Raw genomic sequence first — 18,340 nt, 5'->3', positions numbered from 1 at the left:
GTAAATAGCTCCTGAATGGGAACTTGAACTTGAAAAGGAAGTCTTAGGTTGAGAGGGAGTTGATGGATACATCACTGAAACTTGAGCTTGAGACAGGGAAGAAAAGGCACCAGGAACCCCAGGCAGTGACTATCATAGAGCCGCACTGATTTGACATACCAATAAAGTTTTGGTTGCCTATTAAATCAGCAAGGACTTAAAATAGCCAACACGATTTAATAGAAACCTTTTAATCGAAACAGTAAAATCCTGAACACACAAAACAGCGATTTTTTTTTCCCCAGAGAAAAAAATCACTGAGCCGTTTTCGGAACTTTGCCATTTCCTCCACTGTGGTGCGATCTCAGAGTTGGTATATTTAAGTAGGGGGTGGGGGACTCAGAGCCCAATATCGGGGGAGTAGGGGGCAAAGCTCCTCACTTTATTTTGTGGGGTTTTTTTTTTTTTTTTTTATGAAGCAGTGATTTTTTTCCCTGGGAAAATAAATTGCTGTTCCATGTGTTCGGCATTTTGCCATTTTGATATTTTAGGGTCAATTATACAGCGTTCGCTATTTTAAACATTCGCTATTATAATATAGACCTTAAAGTTTACTCATATGGAGCTTGGCAAGAGGGAGCATGAGAAAGGTGGAAGCCATGAACCCCTGGAGTCTGAGGAATTTCCTGGCTGTGACAGATGCCAGAAGAAGAAAAGAAGAAGAAGAAGAAGGGATTGGAAAAAAGTAATAAGAGATAGAACCTTAGGGGCAGGAAGGAATGCCAACATGAAAACAATCTGAAGCCTGCATCTGAGGAAAATATGATCCTTGGAAGGCATCAGAACAGATTTCTACATGCTTATAGTGAACCCCAGACTGTGTAATAGGCAAGTAGTAAACTGGAGATCCTGAAGCAGACTGCTGGGAGAAGGAGCTTGAATAAGCAAATTGTCTTAATAGGGAAAATATGAATACCTCAAAGCCTGAAAAAAGCAATGACAAGAGAAATGCATTTGGTGAATACCATTGGGGCAGTAGAGAGGCCAAAGGGTAAAGCAGGGAACTGAAAATGCAAGGAAGAGATGAAAAGAGGATGGATGGGGATATGAAGATAAGCAGAGACACCAGAAAGGCCCGAGGAAGTAGAAAAGGAAACAACGTCTGAAGGGATAACATCCAAAAAGAAGGAATCTTGAGAAAGGTGTTTAGAAGGGAAAGATCCAGAATTTGCCTCCATGTACTTCCTTTCGTTGGACCTGAAACACTCAGGAATTAAAACCTTTCCCTGCCTAGATGGGAGACACAGCTTGAATGTTGTCCTCATCCAAAACAGAATTAATAATGTCTGGGAAATGAGAAGGCTGTTCCCGAGGAGGCTGAGGAATGCCTGAAAAGGGAGGAAGGAACTTACAAACCATGAAATATCTCTGATAGATAATGGATAGAAACCAAGATTCTGAGGTGATTTGTAGCCAGTTTTGAAGAGACAGGGAAAGGTGGTGGGACAAAGGAACAAAACCATCAAACAGAACCAGGTTTGTCCAAAGAAGAAGGTTTCTGGGAAGCAGAAGTCTGAGTAGACTTAGCAGGAGGCACATGCCTAGAACCCTTTTCCCCATTAGGTGGAGAGCTAGACTGCCTAAGAAACAAAGGCAGACTTAAAAGGATAGTTTTTCTGAAATTTAGGAATAGGAGAAAAAAATTATGTTTCAACTCCTGCAAGGCTTTGCCCCTGTCCTGGGATGGACTTGAAAAGGTCAACAGTAGATCCAAAAAGACTTTTGTTATTCAAAAATGCATCCAAAAGTTTGGCCTTGTCAGGCAAAGTCTTGAAGACAAAGCCAAAAATAATGTCTCATAACTGAACCAAAGGCAGCAGTCTTGGGAGAGGCATCAGCTGCATCATAGTTGCATTTGACTAAATGGCAAGGAACTTGTGAAGGGAAGCCCAGCAGAGAAAGGGCCAAAGCCATTACCTCAGTCAGGAAGGTCAGAAACTACCTTAGAAACCTGAGAAAGGAGAGTAAAAACATAGCTGGCCATATGTGTCTGGCAGTTAATGGCCCTAAAGGACAATGTGGCAGCAGTATAAAACATCTTGCCCAATCTTTCCATAACCCTACTTTCCTTATCAGAAGGCAGCAGCTTGATGGAAGGCAGCAACTTGGATGGCTTGTTAGAAGAGACTCACACGAAGGGTCAGCAGAAGGGCATTTATACAAAATTTACATTCATCAGATATGTTATAAAACCTATCCTGCATGTTTGGTGTAGGAGTCTAGTAGCCAGGGGCTACAGAAGCTGCAGAAAAGGTATCTAGAAAGGCAGCTAGAACAGGAAGAGGAGATGGTTTCATAGACTCCATCTTTAGGAGCTCATAACACCTTTTTGAATATTAGAGACTTTGGAACAATCCTACTTAAAATAATCCACCATGCAGGCAATGGTATCTCCAAAGGAGGGTTCTTTCAAAGGAGAACTGGGACTTAAGAAATCCTCCTCCTCATAGTCCAATATGGAAGGGATTTGGGAAGAGTAAGATAGGGATTCACCCTTTTAATCCAGATCTTCGTCTGAGGAATCCAATTCCCTAGGCATCTTAACTGGAGTGGAAGACTAGGGAAGCAGGAACAGAAACGCATTGAATAAACCTTAGTGAAATCTGGCCACTCATGTTGAGGATCCTTCACAACAGGGGAAATGTGCTTTGTCTTTTGTTTCTTTTTCCTGCAGGAAGTCTGCATGAAACACCCTCGCAAGATCAGATCCCTGACTCCATTATAATAGTTGCAGAAATCTCCTCCATCACTAAAATCTGAAGGAATCCCCCTCAGTCCTTTGGAGATTATCAGCCAAGAGACGTTTGAATAGCCTCTGAAGATGTGCAAGAAGCAGGATCTATGCCAGCCTCTGACGGGATTGTGGCAGAGGAATCCAAAACAAGCATGGTCTTTAGGGCTTGCACTAGACTCAAACCAGACATCCAGGGGAGGCTGGACAGCAGCCAGATTAGGCCTAACTTTTTTGGCCTTTTTCTTGATAGATGGATGTACCTCATGAGGATACTGCCATAGCACCCTGAGCCAACAACTTAAGATATTGGTTCTTCAGGTATATGGACAAAGAGGACAGGCAACTATGGAGGGTCTTAGGCACAAATGCCTGGCAGACAGAACACTGCGAACGATTATATGCACCCACAGAAAAAAGACACTGGTGGTGACTGTCTTTATAGGGAATCTGCCTCCCACACTGACATTTTCCCTTTCTGGATGACATGTGAACACATTAACAACCAATAAGAAAATGAAGAGAAGAACGCCCAGTGGGGCACTTATGTAAAAAAAAAATAAATAAATAAAGCTTGGTATCTATCAGAGCAGAAGGCCATTCAGACTGACATTCAGTAATGGTGTTTGACTGGTGGCAAAGAAGTTCTGAGTGTGTGCATCCGTGCATCACCTTTATGTACTACGCCTTGCATGGGGAGCATACGTGTGACGTACAAGATCTATAAGAACTAAAGACTTTGGTATACTGCCAAGACATTGAGCTATCCTTGGCAAGAGATTCCTTAGGTAAAGAATATTGCAAAAATTATATGGAAGTGAAGATTCAGACATTTTGGAATAAAAAAGTGATTGCCGGGTTGGGGGGGGTTCTCTGAAATAGTCATTCTAACTTATTAGACTGCCCTTGGGTTTGGGAGTTTCCAGAAATCTTCTTGGAACCTCCTTGACATTTATTTTTAAATGCCTGTTTACCTGTATTTTGTTGAAACTGTTTATTTTGTTTCTTATCAAAACTGGATGAGGGGTTAGAGAGCTGGAAATCTTGAAAAAGGAGGACTGAAAAATCTTAGAAGTTTCCTGTATCAGGTTACCACCTTGATCACACCTTTTGCTCAGCTCAGCAGCAGAGGTGGCAAGAACTAAATCTCTATTCAAAGGATAGTTTAAAATCTCAATTTTTATCACCTGTGATGTTCTGAGAACACAGACATGCAAACCTCCTCACAACAGTACCAGTGGGCATGGTCCTGGAAGAAGTATCAAATCAAGTCATACACACACTGCATACAATGAGTAACGACTTGAACAACAGAAGAAGAAATGAAATTACTTACAGCAGATTTTTTCCTCAAAAGAAGAAACTGCAGGTAAAACATTCCTCATGCTTTCACAATTAGTCCCAACAAGCCTTAATATGTGAACCTTACAATTCAAAATTCTGAAAATCAAAGTTACAAAAGCATACACTTTTCCCCATACTTATCAATAATCTTACCATCCTTATCAGAAATAGTAGGATTAGAATAAACTGCGTGCTTAGCAGCAGAGGGATTAAGTAAAGCTATAGCTGCTGGATCAGGTTTGGGAAGACTGTCTAAAAACTTAAAAGACTGAAGAACTTTATAAATCTTGTCTGATGGGCTAGGAGCAGCTGGCTATCAGGAAAATTGCAATCAGTAACACAACCATCCTCCATTGCTGACAGACCTGGAGGAATGGGTGCAGGTTCTGGAAATTCCTTCTATAACACCTGATACCATTTATTGAGCGACTGAGAAACCTCAGTGTTCTCCCACTGAAAACACTGGCACATTCTAGAAATAGTCTCAGAGAAAGAGAACCTGACACAGGAAAAATCAGAAACTGAGGTCTCCTCTGAGTCTGAACCAGAAATCTGAGAAGAGAACTCTTTATCTGTCCCTTCATCTTCCTGTCAAGATTTGGAATCTTGAATTTCTTCACGAAAGGAGGTATCCTTTCTTTTATCAGAAACTACTATATAAGAAGGATTAATAGCATGAACTATACCCTGAGCCATACCCAATAAACTGCTCCTGTCTAAGAAAATTTGAAGAGGAGTAGATACATGCTTAGTTTTCTGCTTTATATCAGGAAAAAAATGAGACCAATAATGCTATTAATGGCAGCAGCATGGGCACAACATTCTGACAAAACAGGGAGACCTTCCTTGTTCTCTCTAGCAGGACCAACAAGACTGGCTCTCCTTGTCCACTGAGGGGATCCCAAAAGCTGAAGAGGACAGGGCTTACCCCTGGTCCACAGTGGTTGTAGGTGCTACACCTGAGGGATCCTGGGTAAAAGAGGAGTGGTCTGAGGTACACAACTAACGGTCACAACAGTCACCCACCTGTGGCTGAGGCAAGTTGCTAGTCTGGTTTGAAGGGAAAGGCTGTTTGCTTAAGTTTTAATTTTTGTAGCTGGAAGAAGGACTGGCCATACGACTGACATGTTCCATGGTCAAACTGAAAATGGTGACTCTTTCCAATGAAAAACAAGGAGCAAACACCATTAAACAATGAAAGTGTTTAAAAGTCAATTTTACAAAAAAAATCTGTGGTATCCCTCAAAGTCTCAGAAAACCCAGTATGCAACCTATACTGTGTCAAAAACAAACCAAGCAGAAACTTCATAGTGTGGAGGGTGTGAAGTTCACTCCTTAAAATATGTAATGTACCTAGTTCACTAATAAAATTTTAACTTTAAAATATGTACTGCAATATAATATAACATAAAATAAAATAAATAGTAGGTAGTCCACAGTTGACTTAAACATGGAATATCCTTTATTGAAACACAAACTGCTTTAGTTTCAGACAAATACAGTAAAAAGAACTTTGAAACCACTTTGCCAGCCCCACAAAGTAAAATAAACAGAACTTCTCCACAGAAAAAAATGGTTTAAACTGACAGTAAAAAAAGAGTGCTTCCATTTAAAAGTATGGTACAGTCTTGTGGTGGTCTGTAAAAACATAAACTGATAGCTTTAAAATAACTTCCATGAAGATGAAAGTTTTGACAGTAAAAAACAAAAATATATTGGATGGAAGGTTTTGTCTCCAAAGGGAACTTATCTGTAAAGCAAAGGGACAACACAAGCTGATCATCAATCCTCAAACGCCTTAGAGGAGTGTACTCTTTGGTGGCAGAAAAGTTGTAAATAGCTTGGCACCCAGACTTGTGCTTTTATCAGCTCAGCTCAAGCTGCCAGTTTGGGAACATGGACGGTACCCTGAAGCTTTGGAAGCTGGCCAGCTGTTATATCCTAGGCAGGATATAATCCATATAGCTAAGGCTACTGCAGCAGTGATCAATATGATGAACATTTTTTGTTATACTGCTGTTTTGCATTGTGGCCTGGCTCATAACTAAAAAGGGTCCATGAACCAGATCACATAGCTGGTTAAGAAATTAATCATTCAAAATACGAATATAAATAAACAAAATAAATTAATAAAAGGAGAACAGAAAATAAAACATTTTAAACATAATTGTACTATATACAGATGTAGGGCATAGTACCTATGCTTCTTTAAAAATAAAAGGTCTCTAAAACTCATTTTTTTTCTTATGGATTCAAGATAACTTAATGTCCATCCAACAGTTATCCAGCCACTCATTTTCTAATATGCTTTTTCTCATGAAGGTCATGGTGGTAGCAAGCTGAGCATGGTGGATCAGAATTCCCCAGCCCCTACACCACTTCTCAACTCATTTTGTGAATTCTGCTGATATTCCCATGCAAGCAAAGAAATATAATCCCCACCAGCATGTCCTGGATCTGCTACAGAGTTTCCTTTCAGAGGACTGACCATGCCTGGTCATCTCCTACAGAGATGCTCAGTAGTATTCTCAACTGACTTCTCTCAACATGAAGGAGCAGTGGCTGAACTTCAAGAGCCTCTTGGATTACTGTGTTCTTCATTCTGTCACAGAAACTACACCCAGAAACCTGCAATAGCACATAATTTCTGTCTCTTCTATCCATTATGTTTTCATATCAGTCAGAATCCAAGCTTATGACTATAGCTCATGAGATGCATGTTCCTGAGACTCAAATGAGTGTGATCCCAAAAGTACACTGGAATGGTTTACTCTTGACTGTAAAATGTCTGGGTTGAAAATCTGCACCACCAATGCCAAATTGGAAATCATGATTTTCACCCAAAATACACTGGACTGCTCTCTGCAGATGAGAAAGGAACAGATGTCACAGATGGAGGAGTAAAAGTATCTTGGAGTATAGTTCTTGAATGAAGGTAGAAGGGGTCAGGAAATTACCAAACAGATGGGTACAGTGACAGTGGTGTTGAAGGGTTTGTACCTAGCTGTGGTGATAAAATGAGAAAAGAGTCACAGGATAAAGCTCTCAGTTTACAGATCAGTCTTTGTTCTCCTTCTCAGATATGGTCCTCACCTGTTGGGAGTGCCTGGAATGATAATTTAATGTGATGTGTTTTGCTCCCCCAGTCCATCTATTTTAACTATTTTAATTATAAACAATTCAGTGCTTAATCAATTACTAAAATTTAAAGATACTAATATACAAACTAAAATTCATTTCCATTCCCCATCTTGGAAAATCTTTCAAACAATACGTAGCTTATAGACTCATATTTTAGAAGGGTATCACAGGTTCATCTAAGTAAAGACCAAATTTAGTTCCATCACCTGCCTCCAGACAGTCTTCTCCCTGAAACCTGTTTCCACTGCCTATATAAAATTTCTTCTGCAGAAACTTAAACCATGCTCTCCCTTCTTTGACAATCTACACTCCCATTTCTCAAACTTGCAGCCATTTCTATAGCATATCCCATCTCAGCCCTTATCAACCATTATATCAAAGAATCCTCAGTCCTGAAATTTGGAAATCCTTTTATACAACTCCACCTCACAAAAGAGGTAACTCCACCAACCCTTCCAATTACTGATCGATAGCCATCCCCTCCTCTCTCTCACAAATTCTAGAAAAATGCATTTATAGACAACATCTTAATTATCTACGTCAGGAAAACCTCCTCACCCCCTCTCAACATGGATTTAGATCCCATCACAGGACTTCAACAGCCCTTTCATCTTTCATCCAGGCTATAGCAGAGGCAAGAGATAACCATAAACCAGTGTCATGTCTCTTCCTTGACCTCTCCAAGCTTTTGACAGCATCTCCCACCATAAGTTCCATACTAAACTAACTGAACTAAACCTCTTCACATCCACCACTCTCTGGTTCTCTAGTTATTTTAACAACAGACAACAATCTGTTAGATGGCAGACTTCCTGCTCACCTTTCTTACCTATCCAAACAGGTGTCTCCCAATGATACATACTAGGCCTCATTCTTTTTAATATTTTTACTAACACTCTACATTCTGTATGCAGCTCCTCATCACTAATCCAATATGCCCATGATTTTACTGTTATTACCCTCTCCGACAACCTTACTGACCTTTACTCCCTCACATTGATTTCCTTTAACAACAATGAGCACTGGATAATTGACAACCAACTCATTCTTAACCCAAAGAAAACTAAACGTCTACTTTTCCTTCCAAAATTTACATCCTACCTTAAAACTTTCCTTCAGTCTCTCTTCCTCAGACAGCACCATCAGTCATGCTGACTCCTGTACCAAACGTTTAGGTATTATAATTGATAACCAACTGAAATTTGGCCATCATATCCAACAATCTATCAAAAAGACCAATGAAAAACTAGCTTTACTGTACAGACATATAATATTCTTATCCACAACCTCGGGGACATCACTCGCCCAAGCCTATCTCCTCCTCTGCCTACTTTACACTTCCCCTGTTTTTACACACATCCAAGCAAACCTTTTAGCCAAACTTGAACAAACATACAGCCAGATAGCCAGATCTACCTATGACTTCCCTTACAAATACCATCACTGCCTCACCTTTGAACAACTACAGTGGCTTGAATTCCCTCAACTACTTCAACATTCACAACTTCAGATGGCATATTTTCTAGTTTACAAACCTGCAGACTGTCCCTCCCTGTCCACCCTCCTATCCCTTTACAGACCCTCACAATCTCTCCGTAGCACTGACCAGATGCTACTTAACACCTACAGACCCAACAAAACTACAGGCAGATTACTTTATAAATACTCCATATCCCAAACATGGAATAAACTCCCAACTAATATACGTTCTATCCAATCTTCGATCCTTTTCAAAAGAGAATTGAAAAACTACCTTACTAACTCTCCCTCCTGCACCTGAAACCACCCTACCTAACATTTTCTCCCCCAAATGTCAGACTACAACAATTCCCTCCATACTTTTACATAACTTTATAATAACTAGTCCTATGGTACCTTAGCAATCCCACTGTGCATTTTTATACTTCAATTTCTTCTTTTACCTCCCCTTATTTACTTTAGTTCCCCCTCTCTTTTCATAACTATTTTCTGTCACTCTCTTTACTCTCCTGTACACTCCTCCCCTCCCCTCTACTTTAACCTTTAATTCTTCTTTCTCTCTACATACTTGGTCTAGACATTAATGTTGTTTTAGGAGTTTGTTTAATTTTTCTGATAATCTCTTTTATTCTGTATGCCCTATTTGTAAATCCACATTTTTGATTCCAAGTTCTACCTCTATTAGTTCGTAGCCATACTGAATTTTTATACTCTGTTAATTGCCATTAAGGCATGGATGTTTTGTACTTACATATTTTCATATTCATATTACTTGTAATGTAACATTATTATTGTATACTATCATTTGTTTTGGAGTTTTTCTCCTCAGGTCTCCACTGAAAATGGGCCTCCAGCCCAGTGGACTGACCCGGTTAGCAAAAGACAAATAAATAAATAATAAATATTGGGATAATAATATGTTACTTGACAGAACCAATTCAAGCTACTAAATGGCTTTTATTCAACAAGAATCTCTATCATAAAAATAAGCTTATTTCACAAGCTATTTTACATATTTATTTGATAGCAGGAAAGTCTGGCTTAGGTTATAATGACCCATTTTTACTGGAGGCTTGGGGAGGAATGCTCTAAAAGTACAGAATTACAAATCAAAGAGTCATATCACACCATTCCAAATCACAGCTTAATGAAAAATATACAGCCTGTAAATAATTTTTTCTTGGAGACCAAAACATCATAGAATGTGTTTAATAAACTGATCCTGGGAATACCCAAGGTGAAATAAATTCATCATTTTACTAGCAAAGCATCTGATAACTCACAATCTCCCAGTATAACAACCGAGTCCAGCTTTCATTTTATATTCACAAGTTATAAGCCAAACAACAAGGACTCCCTATTGGAAGTGTGAAATCCAATACTCGAGTCCCAAATTTTTGAAAAGTAAACTGACAATTTAAAAAAAAAAACACTGAATTTTAAAATTTGTTATGCCTTTAAATCATTTTGTGGGAGGGCTGCATCTCTTATACTCTTGCTACTTATACATACTGGCCCCAATTCTAAAAGACTTGCTCTCAGTGTAGATGACCACTTACACTGACAGCAGGCTGACAGCCAGTGTTTTGGAATCTGGTCCCTGTTGTAAGCCTGAATATAGATAGGTATTGCACCGAAGTAAGTAATTTAAACCAAGAGTAAGTCTTTTTGAATCAGGGCAGACATACACTGAGAGCTACTCTTTTGGAATCTTGCCCACTATCTCTGAGATCACTGTCTCTCAAAACAAGCGGTGCACTTTCAGATACTGCAGTTGTGGAATTAGTATGTATTTGCCCTCATTTGCTCTTGTAATCAGTACAAAAAAGCCCCATTAAATAGAACAAAATGCCAGAAGAAGCAGTCAACCAAAACAACAAGCCTATTATAAAAAAGAAGTTATGTGCTCACCATAATGTTCCATCTGTTTTGCCCATTTTCATTCTTCCTCAACAAATGAGTTCGGATCTGACTTGGCCGTCTTCTATAGATTCTAAGATCTGACTCTGGAGCTCCTCTCTTACCCATAATGCCCCTGACCACTGCAATACCTCAGAGTGAGTTTGCTGTATTTTATGTAATATTACCAGAAATACAGTAACGATGCTACAACAAAAAAAGTTATAGCTGAAGGATCAAGAGCTCAAATAGGAACTATGGTTCTTATCAACAATTCTGTTAGGTCTCTCCCAAAGACATGGACGGGGGAAGGAGGGAGAGAAGTTGAGGAAGAATGAAAATGGACAACACAATTGGAATGTTATGGTGAGTACATAACTACTTTATCTGATGTTGGCATTTTCATTTGTTCCTCAATGAATGGGACAGAGTCTCCAGCTAGAGTAACCTTGGGTGGCCTTCATGAAAGGATGTTCTGCAGAACCATGGAACCAAAAGCAGCTCTCTTTCTGGAGATGATGTCCAGTTTTAATGAGACATGAAAGTATGGGTATTACACCATGTGCCAGCTGCACAAATATCATCAATGGATGCTGTAGCCCAAAAGAGAGCCGTTGTAGACATTGACCTGGTTGAAAGCGACTTTGGTTGTCTTGGTAAAGTTATTCCTCTCAAGGAATAAACATAGGAGATACAACCTGCTGTGCATTCAGCCAGTGCAGTTTTTGAAACTGTTTTTCCCCATTCTATTATTAGTAAAGAAGACAAATAATTGATCAGTTTTCCTAAACTCCTTGGTCCTTTGATGGTAAAAACAAAGTTGTCTATGTATGTCTAGAGATGAATGGTGTATTCTCCTTTATTTTCAAATTTGGGGAAGAAAACTGGCAAATTGATGACTTGATTGGTGTTGGTTTCAGAGGCAACGTTTGGTAAAAAGGAAGGGGTTGTGCATAAAGTAAATCTGTCTTTGTGGAAAAAACAAATATGGTGGTTTGGAAGATAGAGATTGGACTTCAAATACTCATCTTGCAAAAGTTATGGCCACCAAAAAGACAGTTTTCCAGGAAAGAACTGTATGCGAAATTAACCTCATGGGTGCATTTGTAATAGATTGTACGGTGGCCAGTCATGAGGCAAAGGACTTTTGTTCCTCTGCTGACATGGACCCTGGCGCAGAATTAGAAAGTTCTTTTACCAAGTCCCTCTATAATCTGTTGCAATGTGCCAGGTAGTTCAGCAATTGTAGGGCAAATGTCACTGATGTATACACTCACTTCCCAAACCTGCCCAACATCCTAGACTCTTTGTTAGGGGATGGACAGTGGAGTTTTGTTCAGCCAGCTCCTTTTAGGTGGCTGCCACAACAACTATGGCATCTACAGAAATCACTTTAGTCCAGTACTGTCTGTTAGCAGGGATGCTCATAAATTTTTCCAGGCATTTGGGGATTGGTTCCATGAAGTCTAGTTCCTTCCATTTCCTGCAGAAGACAAGGTCTTTAAGCTCATCCATGGGGGGTAACCCAAGACAGAGACAGTCCAGACTGGAAGCATTCTAAGAGCACCTATTCCTCCTGGGAAGGGGTTTGTGAAGACCAACCACCTTTCTGTCAAAGGAGCTCTAGGATGTCTCCAAAGGAGATGTCCTCAGGTGGAGATCTGCAGGACCCTTCCCCTTCATCAAAATGAGTGTCTTCCATGAGAGATTTCTGCAGGGAATCTAAGTGCCTTCTTTTGCACAATCTGTTCTGAGGGACCTCCTCAGTGGGGGTATTCTTGTGCGGTATCAGAAGAGTGGGGAGTTCCTAGGTGGGAACTGGCTAGAAGCTCATACAGGCTGGCTGTTCCTGAGGGTAGGATGATTACACTCAGATACACGATCCAAAGGGGGAACAAAGGATGGATCTGATGGTGGAAGAGTCAAGACTACTCTCAGGTGACAGAAAACTCTTTCTACCACTTTGAAGGCAGAAGGACCAGGAGAAGCCAAGGACAATCCACTTGGAGCCAAAGCTCTTAGAGCAGACAATCCAGGGTCCTCCCTAAACTTCTACTCTGAAGGAGGAGGAGTCAGAGCCAAGCTGCCCAGCACCAAATCCCTGAGGGGAAGCGATGGTTCCAAAAGTTTTGGAATTAAAGTCAACCCATCGGATCTGACACTGATGCTTCAGCACCGAGAACCATCAAGCTCAGAGTAGGTAGGATCATTTCAGGGACATTGCCAGAGTGGAAAACAAAGGAATCTTCGAATCTGATGACTCAACTCTCAGGGGATTTCAGATCCGAGGGCTCCAAAATGGAATTCTGGATCAGAAAAGGAGCAACGACAGGCTAAAAGGATGGTTTAAGGCTCATGGATATGATAGGAGACAGAGACCCCAAGACCCTCATCTGTGTCTGTGTTCTGAGGAACTTTCTCATCATCCTATCCACCTCTGCTTCAGACAGACTTTGGGATGACATAACAAAGGAGGATGTGGGGGTGGCCTAGAAGTTTTTGTGGGTGTCTCCTGCAGAAAGGAGACTTCAATCTCACTGACACCAGTTCAGGAGAAAACCTTGGACTATGGGGCTGTGGGGATGGATACACAATGAGTATCAGATCCAAAAACATAGGATCCAAGGTCTTAGGAACCTTTTTGTGTGGCTCAGATGGGACAGCAGTCTTTGAAGACTGAACAGGAGAGCATTTAAGGTGCTCCCTGACCATCTTAGATTTTTGTGAGGTGCTTTGAGCCCCTGATGTGGAGGTACCTGAAGAAGGAGCAGATGCTGGTAATAAACCCTTGATAATGAGTTTATTCTGTCTGACACTAATAGCCATTGAGTTAAAAGCAGCACAGATGGAACAGGGAGTGTCCAAATGTGACAGGCCTAAGCAATAAACGCACTCCCTGTGGGCATCAGAGATAGGAAACTTATGCCCACAGGAAGTGCATTTCTCAAAATCAGTCGGCTTCTTGCCCATACTGAAAGAAAAATAGGCACATAATCACAATCAGAGCAACAATAACCATTTAAAGTTTTATAAAAAATAAGCTACTGTTGCTACTTTTTTTAGAGAAAGAAAGAAGAAGGAAACACCAAAATTGTGATAAGGGATACTTCCAAGTGAGGTAAGGATATTAGGAAAAACTACCAACAATGGTAGAAAAGATTGCCAAGAAAAAAAACTTTGGTACAAGAGAGCAAGGGCGATACTATAAAACAGAAAAAAAAAAATACTTAAATAGACTGTGATCAAAACACTCACTAGACTCCTACAGCTCGAGAGATTAAAATTCCATCCGAACCTGAAATGTGGCAAATGAGATCTGAGGTAATGTAATGGTCAGGGGCATTATGGGTAAGGGAGGAGCTTGAGAGTCAGATCCTAGAATCTACAGAAGATGGCTGAGTCAGATCTGAGGGTCGGATCCGAACCTATTCATGAGGAAGAATGAAAATGACAACATCATATCAATTAATTAGCTCAATACTAACTGATGAATATCTTAATGTAGAAAATACTTCATCACTAATTCATTATTTAAAAACTTAGTTTGAAGAGATTCATAAATAAAAATAAACCCTACTTCCTTTTCAACAAACTATCATAACATAGTATGCAAGAGATGTAAATATACAACTTTCTTGGAGGCAGAAATCTCATAGACAAACAAGGTTACCAAAAATACCCAGACTACATCCCTCACATGCACCACTCACCACACTCAAAGACTGTCTTATGCTGAGGTGCTTAAAAGAAACATCCCCAAGGTTTCAAAGACCTCCAAAGCTGCCTAATAGAAAACTGCTCATCAGTAATCACTAAAAGATACATCTTACATAAGCCTACACCCAATGAATCCCTAAGAACAAAGCCCATAAGGCAGGCATATAAATGACCTACTACTCGTCATTGCAGACTCTATTGTGTGACACACAGGTGCCCCACTCAACAAGTTAGACAAAGAGAAAATAATTGTTAGTTGCCTATCTGGAGCCAGAATCCAAATTTCACACACACACTCACATCACTGCATCCTAGGTACAAGTGTGATTCTATCATGGTCCATGTGGGTATAAATTAGCTGAGATGTACCTCACTGGACTATATGAAAAAAGACATTATAGATTTCTTGGAATATGTGTCACAGACTGGTACAATCCTTTCACTGAGCAGTATTCCACCTTCACCAAAAATGATGCCACAGTACGAACATACAATTATTGATTTTAATAACTAGCCTAATTTCTAGTGTCACTGCAGGGGGATCCAATAGCTGTCAGCATGGCAGGACATGATTAACAGAGCACATTGCTTAGCCAAGGATGGGCTGCACCTGCCTCACCCCCCTTAGAGCCTTTTTAAGCAGTAGTGGAGAATCTTGAGCTACATTAGCAGCAAATATACCTCCAGGTTGGTTAAACAGGGTCATACTGTGGGGCTCATCCAAGTGCAAGTCAACATAGATAAGGTCCCTCAACATATTATGGCTAGCTACAGGTCACTATCTATGACTCTAGAGTCTCTTGACTCTTACCTAAACCTACTAGAGGCACTCACCATACAACCAAACACCCTTGTCATGGGTGATTAACTACCCCTCTATATTGTATGAGACGTACACTACTTTAAACTCACAGGCATAATGCTTCCTGGACTTTATTAACACAAACACCCTGGAACAGATAGTGTACATTCCAACCAATTGATCAAACATGTTGGATGGTACTCACCAACATGGGACAACATTGCACATCCATCTATGTCACGTCCTCATTAGTGAGGTCAGATCACAAAGCTGTGTCCTCTGAAAAAATAATCAGCCTGGAAGACCCAGCTAAGCCAATAACAAGTAGGAACTATTCTAAGGCAAACTACATCCTATTAAGTGACAGTTTGTAAAAATTCAAGGCTCCCTTTGTCACAGCTACCTATGCAGAATTATTCACAGAGTCCGTATACAAACATGCGAATGGCTGCATAGAGGTTACTGTATCTATCAGAAGTATACCCAAAACAAACATTAAAAACAGACCCCACTGGTGGAATCCTCATCTAAATAGTGTATATAATAAAAGGAAAAAAAAAAAACTCATGGCCAAAATCAGGAAGTGCAACTCTCTTAAAAAAGTGCTGTCTTATACAACTAAACAAAATGCTAATAGGTCTAATTATGCCTGGCAAGGCCAACTATGAGATCAGGATGGCCTTGCAGGCTAAGGACAATCACAAGACCTTCAGCTATGTCCAGAACCTTAAAGGTAATGCACAGCAGTGTGCTGAACTGTGTGGTGAACAGTACTATCTTCAATGAGGGTTCCAATCACATAGTCGAACTTGTACAAGTTTGAACCTTATATGGTCGAGGCCATATGTTCGAACTTGTATGAGTTTGAGTGTTTCAATGGAAATCTCTGTAAGGGGAGGTTTCCGTTCTGTTGAATGAGGTGTGATGTCGATGTTGGCATATTTAAGTAGCGGAGGGTGTGGAGCGTGCAGGGGGGCTTGCCCCTGCTACTTACAACAGTTCATTTTGTTTTTCCTTCTTTTTTTTTTTATTTTTTTTATTCATAGTCGAAGTTTTGTAACTTTGAACGGAATGGTTCGTACATTTCATGTTCGAAGTCATAAAACTTTGACTATGTGATATAGACCCCTTCTCTGATCAGGGTTACACAGCAAATCTACTGGTGATAAATACAGCTGAAACATCCCCCCCCCCCACTCCCCCTAGCTCCTCTCGATGGAATCCCCTCCAACATACTTCTCCCAAGTGTTAGCAGGGACCAAGTGCTGGCAGTACTTGCTAAAGCCAAGAATACTGCCTCCATTAAGTCCCAACAACATCCTGGTTGCCTCCTGAACAGTTTAAAACATGAGCTATCAGGACCACTTGAGGCACTCTTCAAGCCTCTAAACAGGCTATGTTCCAAGTGAATGGAGAATCATAACAGTCATTTCCCTCCACAATGGTGGGAGGTTGGCATAATGGTTAAGGTGTTTGCCTTACAGGCATAAAGTGCAGGGTTTGATTCTCACATGAGGTAAATGCCTAGGCTTAAAATGTCCCAAAAGGGCAGTTATCCTAGCAGTAATCTATGAACTTATAAACAAGGGTGGACCATCAACTGACTCAAGGAACTACAGATCTAGCAGTCTAATGAGCTTAATATGCAAAGCCATGGAACAAATTATCATGGGAATGATAAACAAAGTCATTGGGAACCTACAGACACTAGATCCATCCCAGTCTGGCTTTGTTAAGGGAAGGTCATGCCTACCTAACCTGGTAGATTTCTTTGAGAGGGTCACCAAGGCAACAGACAAGGGTAAAACTGTGCATACTGCATATCTTGACTTGGCCAAGGCTTTTGACACAATACCCCACTCAGGCATTGTTGACAGTCTCTCTGAGCTAGGCATAAATCCCTACATAATTCACTGGATTGCTGGCTGGCTCACAGACAGGACCCAGTATGTCAGGACTGGTGAGACCACTTCCACCAAGAGACTGGTCACCAACTGAGTATCCCATGGCTCTGTGCTGGGCCCGCTCCTGTTTGGCAACTACTTCTCCAAAGTCAAGGCTAACATTCAAGGCATCTGGCTCACCAAGTTTGCAGGTGACAGTTAATTGGGAGTTATTTCAGATTCACCCTAATACAACAACATTTGCAAGAGGGTTTAACACAGATGAATGACTGATGCCAAAACCATGGCCTAAACATCAGTGCCAAAATATGCATTGCAATGCCCTTTGGGAAACTGTTAACCTAAAGTAATTACTCCATTGATAAAACACCTATAAGAGTTGACCCAGATATAAGGGATCTGGGAACAACATATGTAGACAGTGATCTGGCCTTTGCCCAACACATAGCTAAGACAGTAAAAAAATCATTCTATGTCACCCAACTTATTGTATACAGTTAGGATTCAAAACACTACTAAAAGACACAATCCATCAATAACCTATCTCTAAAACATATTAGGAGTTATCAAGTTAGAAAAGAATATTCTCTAACCGTCTAAACTTTGAAAAGAATGGCTAGAAACAAATTATTCAGCTACTCACGAACAAACAAATGGTACTGATTTATTAAATCAATTCCATTTTTACACATACTTTATGAATACTCAAAATGTTTATTATACAAAACTAATAAACGATGATTGCAGATACTTAGCTTCTAACTAATCAAATAATATCTCTTTCTATAGTCATCTCAGAAGTAAACTAATAAAAATATAAATGCCAGCAAATACTGGTATGATTTTCACTTAGCTTTTATGATCACACATTAGACTTCCAGTTGAAATGAGTCATTGCCATACTTAATTATTTAATAAGGTATAGTATACATACTATAAATGAAATTAACTGTACATTATTTCTACAAAAGAGAGGACTAGTATATCATTAAAATATATTATGTATTCAAGAATGTCATCAAAAATTGGTGCTAGAGAGAAAACATGGGAAATATTAAGTTCTGTAGGTTATCAAAGATGTATAATAGTGGACTATTACTCTTTCATAATAGTTTATGTGCAGTAACTGGATAAATGTAGTTGCTCACTACAATATGACCATTTGTTAATATATGCTCTTAGAGTACACTGCTTCTGTTTCAATTTATCTGGGGGACTTGTAAACTATTAATGAAAAATGCAGTACCGTTCCAAAGTGAGTTAGATGACGAAGCTGATTAATAT

At 40.0% G+C, this 18,340-nt stretch overlaps 1 protein-coding gene across 1 annotated transcript in view; it reads right to left on the bottom strand.

Moving 5' to 3' along the window:
- Positions 1 to 18,340, bottom strand: part of LOC122814939 (cilia- and flagella-associated protein 54-like) — a 437,893-nt gene that overhangs the window by 370,177 nt on the left and 49,376 nt on the right. The gene's annotated exons all lie outside the window — the stretch shown is intronic.

The sequence above is a fragment of the Protopterus annectens genome, chromosome 11.part0 (genome assembly GCF_019279795.1).
Source record: "Protopterus annectens isolate FY-2018-M chromosome 11.part0, PAN1.0, whole genome shotgun sequence".
Lineage (NCBI taxonomy): Eukaryota > Metazoa > Chordata > Ceratodontiformes > Protopteridae > Protopterus > Protopterus annectens.
The sequence above is the reverse complement of the archived record's forward strand: the minus strand, read 5'-3'. Positions and strand labels throughout refer to the sequence as shown.